The 16,854-nt window shown below is 47.3% G+C and overlaps 1 pseudogene; it reads right to left on the bottom strand.

The window, feature by feature from the left end:
• Positions 1-16,140: 16,140 nt before the first annotated feature.
• On the bottom strand, positions 16,141-16,293 carry LOC140428960 (U1 spliceosomal RNA; annotated as a pseudogene).
• Between the last annotated feature and the right edge of the window lie 561 nt (positions 16,294-16,854).

Here is a 16,854-nt window from a genome sequence, read left to right as displayed (position 1 = left end):
TTGCCCCGCGCACCCCCCAGGACCCCAGAGCCCGCCCGCGCCGCCTTGTCCCGCCGGTAAGAGAGGTGGTTTGATTCTCGCCGGCGGGACAGGCATTCCAGCATCGGGACTTCGGCCCATCACGGGCCGGAGAATCGCTGGGGGATGGGGGGGGCACCAACCGGCGCGGCGCGATTCCCACCCCCGCCGAATATCCGGTGCCGGAGAATTTGGCAACCGGCGGGGGCGGGATTCACGCCAGCCCCCGGCGATTCTTCGACCTGGTGGGGGGTCGGAGAATCCCGCCCCATATATCAGAACAAACCTCTGACTCAGATACTCATTATGAAATGGAAACTTCTGGTGAGTAATCTGACTCCTTCTGATTAGTCAGTAGAACAAAGAACAAAGAAACGTACTGCACAGGAACAGGCCCTTCGGTCCTCCAAGCCTATGCCGACCATGCTGTCTGTCTGAACTAAAATCTTCTGCACTTCCGGGGTCCGAGTCTATTCCCATCCTATTCATGTATTTGTCAAGATGAGCCTTAAATGTCCCTATCGTCCCTGCTTCCACCACCTCCTCCGGTAGCGAGTTCCAGGCGCCCACTACCCTCTGTGTAAAAAACTGCCTCGTACATCTCCTCTAAACCTTGCCCCTCTCACCTTAAACCTATGCCCCCTAGTAATTGACCCTTCTACCCTGGGAAAAGCCTCTCACTATCCACTCTGTCTATGCCCCTCATAATTTTGTAGACCTCTATCAGGTCGCCCCTCAACCTCCGTCGTTCCAGTGAGAACAAACCGAGTTTATTCAACCTCTCCTCATAGCTAATGCCCTCCATACCAGGCAACATTCTGGTAAATCTCTTCTACACTCTCTCTAAAGCCTCCACATCCTTCTGGTAGTGTGGCGACCAGAATTGAACACTATACTCCAAGTGTGGCCTAACTAAGGTTCTATACAGCTGCAACATGACTTGCCAATTTTTATACTCAATGCCCCGGCCAATGAAGGCAAGCATGCCGTATGCCTTCTTGACTACCTTCTCCACCTGTGTTGCCCCTTTCAGTGACCTGTGGACCTGTACACCAAGATCTCTCTGACTGTCAATACTCTTGAGGGTTCTACCATTCACTGTATATTCCCTACCTGCATTAGACCTTCCAAAATCATTACCTCACATTTGTCCGGATTAAACTCCATCTGCCATCTCTCCCCCAAGTCTCCAAACGATCTAGATCCTGCTGTATCCTCTGACAGTCCTCATCGCTATCCACAATTCCACCAACCTTTGTGTCGTCTGCAAACTTACCAATCAGTAATGTCTTCCTTGCCTTCCGTACCTTCCGTGGTCATGTGTTGTCTGAAAAACTCTGGGCGGGATTTTCCGCACAGCGTATGTTTTGTGGAGGTGGTCCGCCATTGGATCTGGTCCGCCATCTGCTGGTCCCGTTGTTGTCAATGGGGTTTCCTGTCAAATGCACTCCTCACCGCTAACAAACCTGCAGCGGGGGTGCTCGGTTGGTGGGACCTCAAGATCCCGCCAGCGTGAACAGCTGGAAACTTCTGGAGCCTGTTTTTCATTTTTGGGCAATTCATCATATGAACATAATTAGAGTTACTTGCTGACAACCCCGTGGTCTGGAATTCATCCTCCTTCCAGAATGACCCAATACCCAGCGCCTGTTACAGTTTCCCCAAGGGCTTCTGTTCTTCTACCTTTTATTTGCAACTCTTCTTTTGTACAGACATTTGGACCCTATATTCACCCAGTCCCGAAATGCTGTGAGCATCGCATCCTCCACCTTTGGTGTCACAGCCAACGAACTTGGCCCCCCATTTAAGGTAGAGATGAGGAGGAATTTTTTCTCTCAGCGAATGCTTGGAATTCTCCCCCTCAGTAATGGAGGCTGTGTCATTGAATACATTCAAGGCTGAGTTAGACAGATTTGTGATTGGCAAGGGAGTATCGGATATAGGGGACAGGGAGGAAAGTGTAGTTAAAGCCACAAAAGGTCAACCACAATCTTATTGACTGGCAAAGCAGGTATGATGGGCCGAATGGCCTATTCCTGCCCTTTTTGAATGTTCTTATGAGGATGGAACTTTGGAGGAGGAAATGACGATGGTTGTTGGAAGGGGGTCATTTAGAATGTTGGATTGATGGAGCCCAGGGAGGTCATTAGCAAGGAAGTGAAAATGGGGAAGGGAACAGGTGCGAAATGAACACATTGAAATGGAAAGTAAAACTAGAGAAGGATGTAGGATCAATGAATGAAGCAGAACGAAATTGGCGGAGGTGTGCCTCAATATGGATATGCACATTTGAAAGAGGGGTGGGCAGGGCTGGAGAAGGGAATGAGTTGTACAATAATCTTAGCCTAATAAAGTGTGAAAACAGCAAGAATATTGGATTTTCATGTACATTAACGTACCAGATACTTTCTCAATCTCATGAGAAATATTTGACTAAAACATTAATTTTACATTTGTTCCATTTAAATAGCAATTATGCATACTTTAATTTGATTACTGAATTTAATGTGACATGCTTTGCATGAATATTTATGAATAAACAGTTATGCTACACATAGATATCAAAGAATTTAGTAGTAAATTATCCATTTCATTTCTGTTAGGACTAAAATGCTAATTATACATGCCGAATATCATTACATTGATATACATTAAACACATCTTCAATAACAGGTATTAAGGCATCTTCATATATTATAGTTAATGACAAGAGAAGGGTTTGTGACAGTAAAGATAAATGCTTAACTCTTTTGTTGGTGTGAGTACAGCAGCCCTGATGCTGAATACATATAGCCCAGAATGCCCATCAATCTCCAGTTTCTCTCTGATCTCTCCTCTTGCCATATCCAAGTTCATCTGATCCATGAAACCCACCTCCTGCACCCTTGACCCCTTTCCCAGTAAGCTGCTGATCACCCAACTTCCTGATATGTTATCTGATGCTGCTAAAAGTTCTCTCTCTTCAAAGACTGTCCCTCTCTCTTCTATATTTGCATCAGCACACCCTCTACTCAGTAAACCAACCATGATGCCACCACCTTTGTAAAGAACCATTCCATCTCCCTAGTCCTTGAACATGTTGTCACCTCCTAAATCCATGTCTATCTTTGCCATCTTTCCTGGAAACATATGTCCAATCAGATTTATACCCCTGGTGTAGAGCAGAAACGGCCTTATCAACATCATGAATGACATCCTATATGACTGTGGAACGGGCAGACTATCCCTCCTCATCCTTCACAACCAGTCTGCAGCCTTTGACATGAACCTGGGCAGCACGGTAGCCTTGTGGATAGCACAATTGCTTCAAGCTCCAGGGTCCCAGGTTCGATTCCGGCTTGGATCACTGTCTGTGCGGAGTCTGCACATCCTCCCCGTGTGTGCGTGGGTTTCCTCCGGGTGCTCCGGTTTCCTCCCACAGTCCAAAGATGTGCAAGTTAGGTGGATTGGCCGTGATAAATTGCCCTTAGTGTCCAAAATTGCCCTTAATGTTGGGTGGGGTTACTGGGTTATGGGGATAGGGTGGAGGTGTTGACCTTGGGTAGGGTGCTCTTTCCAAGAGCCGGTGCAGACTTGATGGGCCGAATAGCCTCCTTCTGCACTGTAAATTCTATGATAATCTATGACATGGTGGACTACACCATCCTCTCCTAATGTTTCTCCACCATCACCCAACTGGGTGGGACTGTTCTCACAAGGTTCCCACAAGGTTCCATCTTATCTATCTAATTGGAGCCAGCAATGTTTTTTCTTTATTCTTTCATTGGATATTGATATTGCTGACAAGGCCAGAATTTAATGCCCATTCCTAATTGCATTTAAAATGAGCGGCTTGTTAGTTTGACTCAGAGGGGCAGTTAAGAGTCAACCATATAGCTGTGGGTCTGGAAACACACATAGGCCGGACCACGTAAGGCGGGCAGGTTTCCTTCCCGTAAGCGCTTAGTGTGGAGTCTGCATGTTCTCCCTGTGTCTGCATGGGTTTCCTCCGGGTGCTCCGGTTTCCTCTGGGTGCCCGAAAGACGTGCTGTTAGGTAATTTGGACATTCTGAATTCCCCCTCTGTGTATCCGAACAGGCGCCGGAATGTGGCGACCAGGGGCTTTTCCCAGTAGCTTCATTGCAGTGTTAATGTAAGCCTACTTATGACAATAAAGATTATTATTATTATAGTCAATAAGATGGGTATTTGGAACAATCAATGATAGCTCGTGGTCATCATTATTGGGACTAACGTTCATTTCCAGATTTACTAACTGAAATTAAACTCCACAAGCTGCCCTGTTGGGATTTGAACCTGTGCCCCTGATACGCCTTCAATTCACCAAGAGGCCGAGAGAGCGAGTGAACATACGGCTTTATTAGTCGTGAACTTGCCTAGCCAGAGTCGGCTGTGCAGATGAGTTATATATGGCCCCGGTGAGGGCGGAGCCAGAGGCGGAGCCCACCGGGGTTACAGTACAGTACCTGGAAGCAGCTCGTATCACCACTTCCAGGTCAAAGGTTACATTAGGTGAATACAATGATTACAGTGTCATGCATTATGGTGAATACATTCACCACAGCCCCAAAGGATAGCTTGGGTCTCGGGATTACTAATGCAGTGACATGACCATTACATCACTGTTAATAGATGGGGCACCAATCATGGAAGCCAATGGTCAGGGTTTTCTGGACCCACCAGCAGTGGACATCGTCGAGGGCAGACTGGAAAATTTGGAGTGTAGTCAAAAGTCAATTGCAGAATCCCGCCCAATGATTCAAACAATAATCATTCCTTTGATTGGAAAGTCTATGTCCCCTGCATTGTAACTGTTTGATGGATGAAGGGTCGTGACTGAAGCCAGTCAAGGTCATCTGCAAACATGTAAATAGCAGCAGCTGTATCAATTTTAAAAATGGTATTGAAACTTTGATCTTGGACTGTAACTGACCAATAGTCTGGATTAAGACTACCCACTTTCCCTGGAGCTCCGTAATTTCTCTTTTTTCTGCACTTTCTATTACTTGGAAGAAACGGGTTTCATAAATAATTTCTCGTGTTCGACTTTGATTAAAATTGTTGGATTTGCAGCTTGAAATGTCCAGGTTTCCACCCTCGGAGCATTTTGCTGATCTTGACATTTATGCTGAGTTTTCATGAAACAAGACAAGCATCTCAAAACGTCTGCGGGGTCAATTTTTCCACTTCTTCTCTTGGTTTTGGGGCTTTCTCATTGGTGGGGCAATTGCCTGTAGGCCTATCCAATTCACAGAGTCATGTGAAGCCTTGGAGTTTCCATGAATGATAGACCAATCAAATGTTCTAAGCTCGACCTGCCTCACACAATGCATCACTTGATCCAAAGCTAGGTCTTCTTTTGCCTGAGGAAATTTGGGGATTTTTTCATCCTAGACACCAATGACTAGATGATCATGGATTAACTCATCCTTCAGTGCTCTCCTGGGGAATGGTCATGAACAATGTGCAAGTGAGACTCACGAGTGTTCAGAAAGGAAATCCTGTTGGACTTGAGAGAGGCAGGAGTGGGGATATGTCAGTGTGAGAGGGAAAGGTGTTAAGCTTAGTGCAGAAGCACTCAATAAGGGGGAAGCACAAGCTGGAGGTCCAAGAGGAATAGAGGGCTGTGGAGCAGGTCCTTCTCAGGAATCCTCACCGCTCACTTTAATTTCCTTCTCTTTTCAGTGCATGACTCTGGAGAATCATGGAGTCTGTCAAGTTGGCGTTTCTACTCATAGCGATAGAACAGCAGCAGAGACCGAGATGTGTCCAGGACCAGTGCCCTGCTGAGGAGGGAGAGCCTGGGGTCTTAGCTGTACTGGGAGCAGCACCAGAGAGGAAACAACCCCGTTTGAGACTGGATCGGCCAAAGGTCTCCCAACACCAGTCTTCCTATCTGCAGATGTCGGAGCTGCAGTGTCGGAGAAGATTGCACTTGTGCCAATGGATGGTGGGCCAACTTTGCCATGTCCTGTGGAACCACATGTGATGGGGGGACACCCACCGCTCGTGGCACTTACAGTCACCATTGCTCAGAGCTTCAATGCAAGTGGCTTGTTTCAGGGTAGCACCGATGATCTGTGTGGCACCTCCCAGTCAACTGCATTAGGGAGGTGACAAATGTCCTCTAAAAGAGGGCCCACATGTATAGTAAATTGGACCGGGACCAGGAGAGCCAAGGCACCAGGGTCATGGGCTTCGCCCATTTAGCAGGCATGCCCCATGTGCTGGGTTTGATAGACTGCACTCACATGGCGCCACGGTCCCCATGGCATCATGCAGCACCATTTATGAACCACAAGGGATTTCATTCAATCAACGTGCTGATTGTCTGTGTCCACCCAATGCAAATCATGCAAGTGCGTGCCCGTTTCCCGGGGAGTGTCCATGATAATTACCTCTTGGGACATTCACAGATCCCTGACATCTTTGAGGGAGTGCAGCATCAGGAGGGATAGTTCCTCAGTGACAAGAGGTATCCAATAAGAGGTGGCTGATGATACTGGTGCGGAGGCCACAAACTGAGACAGAAGCCAGTTACAGTGAGGCTCATGCTTCCACATGCGTGCTGGTGGAGCAGGCGATCAGATAGTTGAAGATGCAATTCCGTTGCCTGGACGGGTCGGGGGAGTGCCCTTCAGTACAGCCCCCAGAGGGTGATCCACATTATTGTGGTCTGCTGTGCAGTCCACAACTTGGCGCTGCAGAGGGAAGATCACCTGGCAACCCGAAGAAGATGGAGGAGTGCCATGTCTCCTCAGATGAGGAGGAGTGCGGTGAGGGGAAACCTGCAGAGGGGGAAGAGGAGAAAAGATTTTGGACAATGGCCAGGGACTGCTTGGGCTGTCAGGCTAAGGACACCCTCATAGCCTCTACATTTAGGGACAAGCAGGACTAGGGATAAGGATATTTCCAACTTTGAGGACTGCTATCGCAGCATTAGTGTGGTGCCAATGGTAGGTTTCCGTGATGGTGCCCGATACCATGGGCAGGACAGGAAAGTCATTTACCGGTCTCTGCAGGAGAATGATGGTGATTTGCTTTGACGACAGAGCAATGCACCTCTCTTCCTCAGCGATATGTCTAACTCCTTCCTTACAGAGAGCTGAACACTCCCTGCCAAGGAAAGGACTTATCATGGAGTTCAGAGATGCGGATGAGGTTTTATCTGCTACAGCCATCTTAGAGGTCAGGGGTCCTGGTGTGTTCCTCCAACTCACCTCCAGGGTGGCTCAGTCTCTCTGCACTCTACCTCTCTATGACAATCTTGAATTCTTTACCCATCAGTCTGGCCTCAATAAAACTCGAGATGGATTTGTAGGTATAGTATTATTTATTTTTAACCAACTTGCAAGGCTGACTCGATCCACAGAGATTCAGAACACACAAACGGTCTCCTGGAGCTCCAGAACCGAGTGCTATCGGAGACAAAGAAATCTTTACAAATCTCATTCAAATGGCATCAAGTTTCACATACAAGATTCCCATAGGTCATCCTATACACCTCCTGACCTAGCCATATATACTGATTGGCTCACTTTGCATTCCTTAACCCTAGGCCTCTTGTTACCCAGCATCCTTTACCCCATCCTCCACCAGGCACCCCTCCTCCCTTCCTTGCCATGCTTTCTGAATCCCTTTGTTCCTTGTGAACTCACTACTATCAGACTGGCTCACATCTACATTACTGTAACTAATAATTGAGCTAACTACTTTATATCACATTCGTTTGTTCAATTCCTCATTCCCTCCTTTTATAATTTCATGATAACCTACTGGTCCAATCCATAGCTACGGCCCTCATCTAAGAAGATTCGTCGCTGCATTTCCAATTCCTGTTGCAGCCCCCCGTCATCCGCTGCACCCTCGTGGATCCTAACAGCCAAGATTCTAGGGGCGTCTATCTGTTCCAGTGCACCCTGCATTCTACCCATCACGCATTTAAGGATGGCCAGGCCCACAAAGATGCAGCCGGGTGCCACTGCTAAATACATGGCCATATTTATCAACCAGTCCTCCCAACCTCCGAATCCCCAGTTACCCCAAGCAGCCTATCATACTGTGAGTGGGAATTATCCCGAGGAAGGGGAAGGCATATAGCCGGTGGTGCTGAACCCGGATCGTAAGGAAGAGTGACTTGCTCGGGCGGTGGCTCGGAACGCTGACAATGAACCACCGTTTGGGGAGTGCCCCAAAGCGGTGAAACAGAAAATAACCTAGACACCGCTGCGGGGTTTGTGTAGCAGATAACCCGTCCCTGGCCACACAAGCGGTGGTAGATCTGGTAGAAGAGATTCATCCTGCCCAGGTTTCCCTCATTCTGGGTCCTAAATGAATTAAGTAGATCTCCTGATAACCTACGTTCTAGTTCCCCTTCTCACACGCTCCGTCCTCTCTCTAGTCCCCCTCTCTCTCTCACAACCTCTTCCTACCCTCTCCGCACGGTCTGACTTTACCTTTATGGCACCAATCTTAACACATCCAAAATCAAATTTACATGTACTCCAAAAACAAGGTAATGTCCATGTAATGTTCCCTTCCCATCGCCGGGACCGGTGCAATTGCTTCATGAGTCTTGCATTGTCCGTTAACCTGATGAACTTCCATGAGTCGATACCATGTCCTCGTATATGGGGGCAGCGAACAACGTCACCTCTGCATAAGTGAAATGTCCTTGTAGTTTGGTTGGGGTTACAGATGTAGATGATATTTCCCTTTTCCATTTCCGTCGCCGATGTCACTCCAAGCGAGGCAAGGCCGAAGATTACACAGGCGGTGCTTAGCCACCCCATAATGCTCCACACCTGTAAAACAGCGCTGGGGAAGGGAGGCAGGTTAGTGACCGACCTTTATACAGTGGTGGAGGTGGACCCAAGCACTCCGCCCCTCCACTTTAACTGCAGTGGGTGTGGTAAGGAGAACTTGGAAGGGCCCCTCCCATCGTGACTCCGACCCTTTCCGAGTCCAATTTTTGACCATGACATAGCTACCAGGCTGCGCTGAAAGCGAGCTATGTAATGGGGACAGTGACAGGTGAGCCGCGCGGACCTGGCCATGAAGCTCCTTGAGGACCTTAGTGAGGGCTAGAACATCGGTAGTCATTTCTTCAGTCATATGGTGAAACTGAACCAGTCTGGGAACATGCAGGTTCCAGCGAGTTCTAAGGGGCCTGCCATAAAGGATCTCGGCAGGAGAGAGCCGGGCCGGTCCCGCAGGTCTAACCCGCAGCTGGAAGAGGGCAACGGGGAGCAACCTAAGCCATGTCAGTCCCGTGTCTGCTCTTAATTTAGCCAATTTAGTTTTGAGGGTCTGATTGTGTCACTCAACCAACCCGGTCGCCTGCGGTCTGTACGCACAGTGCAACTGCTGGCGTATGCCCAACTGGGAGCAGAACTCCTTGTTAATCTGTCCAATAAAATGAGGCCCATTATCAGAACTTAACTGAGCTGGTACGCCGTACCGGGGAATGATTTCCCACATCAGAACTTTAACCACAGTAGCAGTTTTATTATCGGTAGTCGGATACGCCTCAACCCATCTGCTAAACACAGCCACAATGACCAAAACATATTTATAACATTGACACCTGTCCAACTCAACCACAAGGGATACCTTTTCCGGTGTTATATTGCTGTCAAATCAAACCCCGATTACTGATACTCTGGGCCAACCCCTGCATTTTAAGATGCCACCAAGCAACAAATCCAGCAACAAATCACTAGTCCCTCGAGCCCCACAATGAGTTGCAAAGTGTACACATTCGATGACCCATAAAGCCAGTACATCAGACATACAAGTCTGATGTGCTGGCGTGGTCCATAAAGAAGAAACAGAATCATATGTACAACCTAACCGTTTCCACATTTGTTTATCACTCTCAGGAGTGTCCTCCTGTAACCTTATGACGTCTTGGATGGTTGGCATTGGCTTGTCAGAGGCAGACCTATTTATTGCAGAACATTTAGTCTGACTCAATATTTTAGGCACCATTACTTGCTGAATTTGCGCGGCTATCCGCGCTGCACAATCTGCTCGTTCATTACCAACGTCAACTGGGGTCTTACCGTTTGTATGGGCAGCGCATTTAATGACGGAGATCTGCGCGGGCGTAAGGAGGGCCGGCAGTAGGTCATTAACTAAACCCTGGTGGGATATTTCCATGCCGGCCGAGGTATGGAATCCCCTATTCTTCCAGAGCTGCCCGAAGTCATGAACTACCGTGAGTCAGTATAAATATTTACCCGGCGATCTGAAGTGCGTACTCTGTTGGGTCTGAATGATCCACTGCCCTCCTTACCATAGGCCCCAGATCCTTGGCATGGTACTGGTCGTGGACCTGACGTGTAATATGAGGGCCTACAGAAGCTGACTGTGGCCATAAATACGGTGGTATTGTAACAAAATTGGCTGTACTTTCTTTTCACGTGACTGTGGCTGTAATCTTGACTGGCCATTCGGTCCCAATTAACGGCCGGTATTTGTCCTCCAACTCCCTGTTCTGTCCGGTTCTGTCATAGGCCAGGGTAACGTGGTGCAGTGAATGTTCAATGTCTAACGTCCACCACTGGGGTGTGATAGAAATATAGCACTGTTGTCTCATCCTCCATTATTGAACCGTTACCCCTTCGTCTCCGCACTCTAGCTGTAGCTGGAAGATACACAGTAAATCGCGGGCCAACAAGTTACAGTCCAACCCAGTAGTCACCACAAACTGATGATCTGTAGACTTATTCTCATAAGTGACTGTCACAGGTTCAGAAATAGGATACTCACACACCTGTCCTTGGAACCCCGACAAATGCTGGGTGTGGTCGGATAGTGGTAGTCGCAGTTCTGATTGCACCGAAGACATGGCTGCTCCAGTGTCAATTACAAATGGGTAATGTTGATCTCCTATCTGCAGAGAGATAATAGGTTCCCTGTCCGATTGGAGAGTCCTTATGACTAAATTAGCTAGTCAATCTTGTGTTGGGAAAGGGTTTGCCTGGGAGAAGTCGGTGTACCTCGTCTGTCCTCCCCTTGGTGGGTACCCCCTCCTTTGGGTCGGGTAGTCTCATTCTGCTGCCCGTCTTTTAAAGGGGCATTCCTGATGCCAGTGATCTGTACGGCCACAATTAAAACATGTATTGTTCCCTCTATATCTGCCCCGTCCTCTTTTCCAAGTAGACCAATGGCCCCTCATAGGGGGCGGCAGTTGTAAAGCTGTTGGTGCATACGGTGGGCCATAAAGAGGGGCTGAGGGTCCATTTGGGTGGGTTTGATATCCTCCCCCGTGTTGATCCACCCACCCAAGGTCACAATGTTGGGGTTCCAGCTGGTACGCCACTGTATCTGCCGCTGGTTGGGGTCTCAGATCATCCTTTTTCATTACATACTCAGTCTTAATCTTTGAAACTGAGCCTCCTTCCTGGCCTACACCCTCCTTCCAATAAAATCTGACTGCCCGGGCCATCTGGGAAGGGTCGTACTCTGTCCAATTCGTGTTATTCCATTTCACGGCAGTGGCCACGGAAGGTGGTAGGCAATGCATTAACATAGCACAATATTGAGGGGAAGTCTGACCATTTTGGTACAGCAAGTCGACTGACTGCCCACGGTAGATTTCATTAAAACGTTCCAGAAATGCCTCTGGCTCCTCAGACTTTTTAGGTTTGAGGTCTAAGATAGCAGAGATGTTTATGGGCTTTTGAAATGTGGCATTCAACGCATTCAGGATTTGTGCCCGTCTATCATCGTCCAAGGCATGGGCTTGCTGAAGTGCGACGTGGCTAGCATAATTCAAGTGATTGAGGTGACTGCGGTACTCTGCTGGGGTTAAAACCTGCTGGACTAGGGCCCAGAGGTCCCTATAATCAGCTTGATAAACTGAGATGGTAGTTCTCAGATAGCCCACGAAAGCAGCAGGAGATTTCTTCCTGTCTGGGATTACAGCCAGCATATCCATCATCTCACTGGGTCTCCATGGGAAATAAACATCTATTGTGGGCTGGGCTGTTGCTGTTGCAGCATCAGGGTTGGGTATTTTCCTAATCGGCAACTGTCTCAGAGTCTCACTAGGGGGTGCTCTAGCGGATTCCTCTGGCTCTTCAAAGACTTCAACGTCCTTCCCTTCCGATAGGGGGAGCTCCGTCTCCTCAGAACTATTCCCTTCCTCTTTCTTTGTTCTCATACTTTTCTGTCCTACCATATCGGTCTTACGGGATCTAGGTGGTATGCGTAATTGTTTCTGGATAGGATCAGGCCCCTCTCTCATTGTCTGAGATCGGGTCCTAGAGCTAACTGGGCTTGTGGAACAGAGCTCCCCTTCTCTAACAGACGGTGAAGGTGCAGAAATAGGACCCAAACTATCAACCGAAGGGACTGGAGAGGCTGGCATGCAGTGACTGGATATAAATTATGGTACCCTGGTGGTTCTGGAATTAGTGCAGACAATGCTACTGGTGCAGTCGGGACTCTACCCGACATGGTCCAATTCTCTAGGTCATCATCTACCTCTGTCAATGCAAGGCCAGCCATTGAACTACGTAGCCCATTTTTTAACTCGAGTCTGCCCTGCTAGGTGTCTCCCTCTCTTTACTTTCGCGTTTTTTGAATGCACACTCCTTTTTCAAGATCTCCAGAGTTTTGTTGTTCCCCCCTTCACTAATTGGAATCCCCATTTTAAGGGCATTTTCTTGCAAACTTGATAACATGATCTTATCCCTCTCCTCTTGACAATATTGTCTCCATAATCCAATTAACTCTTTGGCTTTCACACTTTGGCTCTTTTTCCAGATTTCACCCTGAATTTTCTTAATGACGTTCAGATCTTTAGTGCCCCCTAGTGGCCATTCATCACCCAATTTCTTGCTTAAAGTTGCTGACATTTTTCTAAAATCTGTCGCTTTATCTGGATAAATATCACATACTATTTGCAATGAACTGCTTGGATCACTCGTGTTATCCAAGCAATTCCCCATAATCTCGAACTAGTCCTCAAGACTGTGTTGTTCGCCACTACAGTCCAAGGATACAATTTTAGCTTAATCAACTATAATTTCCAAAACACACGTGGAACTGAACCGTCTTTCCGACGTCCCGTCAATTCCAAAACACACGTGGAACTGAACCGTCTTTCCGAGGTCCCATCAATTCCAAAACACACGTGGAACTGAACCGTCTTTCCGACGTCCCATCAATTCCAAAACACACGTGGAACTGAACCATCTTTCTGACGTCCCATCAATTCCAAAACACACGTGGAACTGAACCGTCTTTCCGACGTCCCATCAATTCCAAAACACACGTGGAACTGAACCGTCTTTCCGACGTCCCATCAATTCCAAAACACACGTGGAACTGAACCGTCTTTCCGACGTCCCATCAATTCCAAAACACACATGGAACTGAATCGTCTTTCCAACGTCCCATCAATTCCAAAACACACGTGGAACTGAACTGTCTTTCCGACGTCCCATCAATTCCAAAACACACGTGGAACTGAACCGTCTTTCCGACGTCCCATCAATTCCACAATCAACTCAAAACTGAACTATCAATCTTATGATATACCATCAGTTTTTTTTTTTAACCCTCAGTCGCACCTACATCGACTGAATTTTTAATTTTCTAATCCCCGGACTGACCTTTGATTTTGTTGAGACGATCTTTCTGTACCAACCGCGAGTGACCTAACCAATCAGACCATGAGAAGAGGGGAAAATCAATGTGGTCATTTTCCAGCTACACACATTGTGGGCCCATTTCCACTTTCCTTGTCCAACATCAGTCTTATTCTGATTTCGCAGCTGGCCGGTGACCGTCTGGAGAAATCCCGGGTTTCGGCACCAAATGACAATATTGAATTCTTTACCCGTCAGTCTGGCCTCAATAAAACTCGAGATGGATTTGTAGGTATAGTATTATTTATTTTTAACCAACTTGCAAGGCTGACTCGCTCCACAGAGATTCAGAACATACAAGCGGTCTCCTGGAGCTCCAGAACCGAGTGCTATCGGAGACAAAGAAATCTTGACAAACCTCATTCAAATGGCATCAAGTTTCACATACAAGATTCCCATAGGTCATCCTATACACCTCCTGACCTGGCCATATATCCTGATTGACTCACTTTACATTCCTTAACCCTGGGCCTCTTGTTACCCAGCATCCTTTTCCCCATCCTCCACCTGGCACCCCTCCCCCCTTCCTTGCCATGCTTTCTGAATCCCTTTGTCCTTTGTGAACTCACTACTATCAGACTGGCTCACATCTACATTACTGTAACTAATAATTGAGCTAACTACTTTATATCACATTCGTTTCTTCAATTCCTCATCTACACACTCAGCCTATTGCATTCCCATCTCCTAATTACTGGAGAAGAATGGCTGCAATGAGAGGCCTGACTGTTGATGTTAATATCCCCATCCTCAATGATGGAGCAGCCCAGCACATATGTGCAAAAGACAAGGCTGAGGCATTTGCAACAATCTTCAGCCAGAAGTGCCGAGTGGATGATACATCTCTGTCTCCTCCTGAGGTTCCCAGCATCCCAGATGTCATTTTTAGCCAATACGATTCACTCCACGTGATATCAAGAAATGGCTGAAGGCACTGGATACTGCAAAGGCTACGGGCCCCGACAATATCCCGGCAATAGTACTGACGACTTGTGCTCCAAAACCTGCCGCACCCCTAGTCAAGCTGTTCCAGTTACAGCTGCAATACTGGCATCTACCCGGCAATGTGGAAAATTGCTCAGGTGTGTCCTTGTCATGTGAGAGTCCCTTTAAGAAAAGTGTGTTTTATCAAATGGCTGCAGTGATGTCACTGTGTGGGAGGATCTGGAATGTGATTCTGCTTTTTACATTCGTTTTGAGCTGGAAGCTTTTTTTGGCTCTGTGTTTTAGTTTTGCTTTCAGTTGGAGAGCTGCATTCAAACAAAGCAGATGTATACCGGCCTCTCTCTGTATGTTAAACAAGGTGTTTAGATCACTTGATAATTTAAAAGTGGTAACTGTTCTCTGTAGAGAATTCAAACCTACTGTCTTTGTTAAAAAGTGTTTTGGCTTATGGATGTTGTTAGGAAAGGTACTAAGGGTTATCTATAAAGTACTGTATCTTTTTGGGGTTTATCAGTGTTGGTAGTTGGTAATATGTTTACTGTGGGTTTATTAAATGTTAACTGGATTCATAGAATAAACATTGTTTTGTTTTTAAAATACTTTAGATCTCTGTTGCCTGTAAAATGGGCCCTAGTGCTGCCCATAACCAAAATCTATTAAAAGTTGTGGGTCAGGTGAACTCCATGATATACTTTGGTGTACTTTAAGCCCTGGCCCATAACAGTCCTGTACTCAAGAAACAGGACAAATCCAAACGAGCCAATTACTGCTCTATCAGTCTACTCTCTATCATCAGAAAAGTGATGGAAGGAATCAACAACAGTGCTATCAAGCAGCATTTACTCAGTAATAATCTGCTCACGGAGACTCAGTTTGGGTTCCGCCAGGGTCACTCAGTTCCCAATCTTATTACAGTCTTGGTTAAAACATGGACAAATGAGCTGAATGCCATGAGGTGAGGTGAGAGTGATTGCCCTTGACATCAAGGCTGCATTTGATCGAGTATGGCATCACGGAGCCCGAGCAAAACTAGAGTCAATGGGAATAACGGGGAATACTCTCTGCTGGTTGGAGTCATACCAGGCACAAAGGAAGATGGTTGTGCTGGTTGAATGCCAATCATCTCAACTCCAGGACATCACGACAGGAGTTGCTCAGGGTGGTGTCCTAGGCCCAACCATCTCCAGCTGCTTCATCAATGACCTCCCTTCCATCATAAGTTAGAAGTGGGGATGTTTGCGGATGATTGCACAATGTTCAGCACCATTTGTGACTCCTCAGACAATGAAGCAATCCATGTCCAAATACGGCAAGACCTGGCCAATAACCAGGCTTGAGCTGACAAGTGGCAAGTTACATTCGTGCCATACAAGTGCCAGGCAATGACCATCTCCTACAAGAGAGGATCTAACCACCGTCCCTTGACATTCAATGTCATTACCATCGCTGAATTCCCCACAATCAACATCCTGGAGCCTCTGGCCATGAAGGTCACGGCATCCCTCAACTTCTATGCGACGAGTTCATTTCAGAGTTCTACATATATTGCAGTCGAACATCCCACATTTGGGGACATCGCAAGCATCAGCACAGCCAAATTGCAATGGGCTAGCCTCATCCTGGACAAACCAGCTTCATGATCATTGTTTCACCCCTGCCAGGTAATGGGTGACCTGTGTGGCATTTCGCAGTCACCAACCCATGAATGTATCTGTGAAGTTACGGATGCACTCTATGTGAAGGTATTGGACTTCATCCATTTCGACTTTGACCAGGACCAGCAAGCCATGAAAGCTGTGGGCTTCGTCACCATAGCTGGTGTGCCAGTGGTGCTGGGCTCAATTGACCTCACTCATGAGTTCTATGCATCCCGTAGCATCAGGGAGTCCCGTTCAGAAACAGGAAGTGATTTCACTCCCTTAATGTCCAACTGGTGTGTGACCACAAAATGAGGCTCATACATGTGTGCGCATGGTTTCCAGGGACTGTGCATGACAGCTACATTCTTCGGCAATTGCAAATCCCTGGACTATTCGAGGGTCTGCCAAGGCTGCAGCGATATCTTGTTGGGGATAAAGGATACCCTCTGAAATCTTGGCTGATGGGCCAGTGCGGAGGCCTGAGACCAAAGTAGAGTCCACTACAACGAGGCTTACAGTGCTAACCTGCCTGTGATTGAGCTGTGCATCGCGCTCCTTAAGATGTGCTTCGATCCACTTGACAGATCCAG

This window comes from Scyliorhinus torazame, chromosome 8, assembly GCF_047496885.1.
Source record: "Scyliorhinus torazame isolate Kashiwa2021f chromosome 8, sScyTor2.1, whole genome shotgun sequence".
Classification (NCBI taxonomy): Eukaryota; Metazoa; Chordata; class Chondrichthyes; order Carcharhiniformes; family Scyliorhinidae; genus Scyliorhinus; species Scyliorhinus torazame.
The sequence above is the reverse complement of the archived record's forward strand: the minus strand, read 5'-3'. Positions and strand labels throughout refer to the sequence as shown.